This window comes from Oreochromis aureus, linkage group 12, assembly GCF_013358895.1.
Source record: "Oreochromis aureus strain Israel breed Guangdong linkage group 12, ZZ_aureus, whole genome shotgun sequence".
NCBI classification, from domain to species: domain Eukaryota; kingdom Metazoa; phylum Chordata; class Actinopteri; order Cichliformes; family Cichlidae; genus Oreochromis; species Oreochromis aureus.
The window spans coordinates 15,137,178-15,142,069 of record NC_052953.1 but is presented as its reverse complement, the minus strand read 5'-3'; positions in this window follow the sequence as shown (position 1 = coordinate 15,142,069).

Sequence of the window (4,892 nt, the reverse complement as noted above, 5' to 3'; positions counted from 1 at the left end):
GACTTTTGCACATTACTGTAAAATACTCAAAGACAGCACTATAAAGGTGTTAGAATGATCATCAAGAGTAGATAATTCTGTACAAAATAACCATACCTCCCTTCATGACATCTTTCACCTTCTGTCTATCTTGATCTCTGTTTCTCCCAATAACATTTAAAGGGTCTCTCAACATTCAAGACAAGAGGTCATCTGACAGGTTCCACTGCTCAGAAAAATGGAGCGGGAGCAAAAGGTCAAGGATTTCTGCCAGCCAGACAGCAAGTGGGTGCTGCTCCTCTCTGACCTGTTTTTTTTTCTTCTTGATGTTAAGTGGAAAGACTGGGAAAATGAACAGACAGTGGAAAGCTAAGAGGAGAGGATAGTTACTGAATAGTGAGAGAGGAGTGAAAAGGTGAAAACTGAAGTGCACAGAAAAAGAGAACAACAAAGGGGAAGGAGAAGAGGGGAAAGGATGAGAAAAACACGAGGGTTAGGCTGTGATGTAGATGACTGAAAGACATCTTCATCACATTATTATGTCATGGAAGTAAATGAGCAGCAAATTACAAATGAACAAAGAAAAAAAACTGTTAAATCAATCTAACAGAAACTCTCTGTGGGACTCAGGCGATTTGGGATAGGAATTTGATGTTTTTCTACTGAAAAGCAGGTATTGATCAGGATGCCTCTAAGATGCTTCCCTGTGGAGGTTTTCCTGGACCTCTGCCTACTGGGAAGAAACCTTTGGGCAGACCCAGCACACTCTGGAGGTATAGACATACTATTTGGGAACATCTCAGGCTCAGATCCCAGAATTATTGACATCATAGTTGAGTATTGAACACAGACTAGTATCACAGTCAATGTCAATGTTTATTATTCCTCATATCTGGGTCTTCCATATGTCTCTCACCTAACACTGTTGCACAGTTGCAAATACACACCTGGTGCTGTTTGTACAAACAACCATACTTGACTGGGGATGTCTGGGGATATACTCTCATATGCTGTTTTTCTCTGCTGAACGGTGTGGTCAGAGCATCATAAGATAAACCCCTTGGCTGCTGTTACTGCATGCATCTAAATGGCCTCAGTTAAAGGCCCTGTTTGTGAATGATGAAGTGTCACTGAGCGCTCCTTTAGATACATAAACTGCAGTCGGGCCGTGGCAGAGACAAATGGATGGACTCTGTTACAGGTACTTCTGCTGCTGTCCACTAACATTAGAGTACAGCGCACAACATGCATGAATGCACTCACATCACACACAGTGACTGCCACATACATAAGAATATAAACACGATGCAAACCTCTACAGAGAGCACAAATATACTACACACATCCATACACAAAAATTGTTTAGAAAGATACAGCAACCCCATATGGGTATATAAACACCCCGAGGATGCTTGCTCATGCGCAGATTACCAAGCACACACACTTCAATACAGCTTGATAAGAAATAACTTCACATACGCACTTGTACACTGCCGCAGCTTCCTCATGTGCAGCTTTTAGCTTAGCTACGAGTCTAGACTCTGATAATGCACATGATCCATGCTGATGAAGAAGTGAACAGGGAAAAAAACACACATAAAAAATAAAAAATCATGTCGTTTTATTTCTGTTTCTCTCTCAGTCCCTCCACCCACCCTTTCTTTTTTTGCCAGTATGTAGGCATATATGACTCCTTGTTCACCACCCTCAGTCTGTACTTTATTGGAATAACTATCTTAAAGCACTGAGTAAATACAGAGAATACATTACCTGAATCTAATAGTGGTGACTGGAAATGTAGCTCTCACTATAGATTATTCAGGCAGCCAGCCAGCCATCTCTCCTTCAAAAATCATTAAACTTCTTTGCTCAGCAAGCACGCAGACTAGACAATCTAAACAATAAACCTGTAAACAACTGTGTAATAAAAAGATGTGATTCGATTAGAGCTTAGTGGAAACAAAAACAGAAGAAAAAACTATAAACATAAATACTTTAGTGATTATATATCTCTCTATACATGAAGCTTTATATCATCTGTGATTATTTTTAGCACTGAATCATTTCAATGTTTTTTTTACTTTTTATTTTTTTATTTATTTATTTTTTGACCATCATAAAATCAATCAAATCCAAATCAGGCTTTGAGGCTGCTTCATCTAGACTGCATCACTTTCTTAATTTATTTATAACATATATATCAGCACTGTCAGATTTAGCCTAAAGGCTAGTTTTCATCTGGCAGGCTGATACAAGTAAAGAGAAACAAACTCACAAAACACACACAAGTAGTCCAAGTAATATTTCTTGCCGTTATCAGCGAGAGTAGCTCGTTCCGCTCTGTTAATCGCTCAGCAGTTTGCTAAGTTGTGACCAATAAGAGGTAAAGGTTGTTCTAAAGACACCCAATTAGATGGGATCTGAACTATCAGTGGAGCTTAAAGGAATTACTGTGTGTTTTTGCCTGTGCTTAAGCGTGTGTGCGTGCATGTGTGTGTGTGCATGTGTGTTTGTAAGTGCCCAATTAATGTGCACATTTTCTGCCAGTGTCAGTATCATGTTGGCAATTAAAACAACATGACTGAAAGCAAAGATGCTGTCTCAGAGGACCCAGAGCAGCGAGCACGGAGATGATATTATTAAAGATCTGTGAAGCAGCCGTGGAGCCACTGTTGCTCAAGGCAGAGACACTTAAGCCCCCAAAAGCAGTGTTGTCTTTCAGGTTAGATGTTGTCCCTGAAGCAAAAAAGCTGACATGTTAAGTTATTTTTACTTGGACTGTGAACATATTTACAGGACACATGGAGAGATGCTGTGAAAATGCATTCGCAAGAGTTGGCAGCAGATGAAACGAAGACGGTGGGCGCTGCTTTTTTTTGTGAAAGGGTTCGTTTTAAGGCAATAGATCTTACTCTTGGCAACATGTTTTGCCTGCTGACAGGCGCTGGATATGATGCAATAAGCCAAGTAATCTTTCCTCTCCAAGAGCTCTCTCTCACTCAGTCTATCACTCTCTGTCTCTTGCTCTGTTTTCAGTCGCCATTAACAAGGTGCCACAGGCAGCATGGTCCAAATTAACACCTACTGTATATTAACGTGATCTTCTGTGAGAATTGCTGCTGCATCCAGCCGCTGGGAGAAATACTCTCACAGCATCTATGTGGTATTTTTCATGAAGAACTCTGAGATAATTAACTGAATATTGATGTTAAAATCCAAGCTCAACAAAAATAAATAAATAAATAAAAAGACTGCGAGTGAAGGTCAACAATTTAAGAATGTTTCTCAGCGTTAAATTGCAAAGACTTTGGGGATTTCATCATCTACATTATATAATTAGAAGATTTAGTAAATCCAGAGAAATCTCTGTACACAAGGGACAAGGCCAAAAACCGATACTGAACGTCCATGAGCTTCTGCCCTCAGGAGCCGCTCTATTACAAATAGGCCTGATTCTGCTAATTGTGAGTCAATTCAAGTCAGGTCAGTTAATTTTTTTACTCCCAGTTTACAACAGCAGTCACCTAAAGGTGTTTGTCTGATTGTTGGGGTTTTCAATCTCCAAACAATGCTTTCACTGACCCCCGCCTCTTTTAGGATGCACCCAGTTAAAATCCAGCATGTGTGAAGGAAAATGATTAAATGGACTTGCATAGTGCTTTTCTACTATTACCCAGCACTCAAAGCTCTTTTTACTACAAGCCTCATTGAGCAAGTCACACCTACATTCACACAAGAGCTTGGTTCTATTCCCTCGCCTTGCCTAACATTCACACACACACTCACAATCTGATGGATGCATCGGGGATTCCGTACTTGCCCAGGGATACTTTGCCATGCAGACTGGAGGAACCGGGTAGCCAATGGGGAACTAACTATCCGAGTGGTAGAAGACTGTCGCTACCTCCTGAGCCACAGCTGTCCCGCTAATTGATTAGTCGTTGCAATGGGGACATCTTAGCAGGCATTCCTAAAAATGCAGAATATTAATAGTGAGAAATACCTGATCTGAACTCTTTTTTTCAAGTCAGGCGTTACTGATTTCAGCAAGACAATGCCAAGCATTAATCTGCATGAATTCCAACAGCATCCTCCATGGTGAAAAGAGTATGACCTGCTTTGCTCCAGACAAAGCAGACCACGAGCTGTTGGGCAGCTGAAGTGCCGTTTTAAGTAAAAATAGGAAAATATTATTGCTTTGACAGCTGTAGCAATTAGTAGAAAAAAAACCTTTAGAGATTGTTATTAAAGGGGTTGATGAAATACAGCTGTAATTCTCTTGAGGAGATGATGGTTAACACAATAGAACTTAATAATTTCTGTGCTTGTCTTCCTGCCCTCTGATTTAAGGAAGTGAAGTTTGTTGGCAAACTGTTTGTAGAGAGAAAAGGTGCATTCCTAGTGGCATAAAAAAGGCAGTGAGCATTTATTTTCATCAGTCAAAAAGACAGACAATTTTTTTGAATGATTTCTACCTTTAAAAACTCTTCAAATGATAAATAACATTTTGTTGGTGGATAATGGCAGCCACACCTGTGTTTGGTGAATGGTGGGTGTCAAGTGCCTTGACACTGAGTTCATCTCCTGTAGTGTGGGGTCCAAAAACTCCTGTTTTGTGGAAGTGAGTTGAGGATCCTTCAACTGCCTCTCAAAAGTCAAATATTAGTATTTAGATTATTAGTGGCTCAAATCACATTGTTTTAACAAGACATTGACCTGACAGGCATATCTATTGGGTTATCAGCAAACCCCCACTTTTACACTTTTTTGTGTATTTTATTTTATTTGTATGCTTGCAGACCACTTCATTAGTTACAGTTTGCTAATACTGGGCTGAACCACCTTTTGCCTTCAGACCGTAATTCTTCATGGCATGAATTCAACAAAGTGTTGGAAACATTCCTCAGAGATTT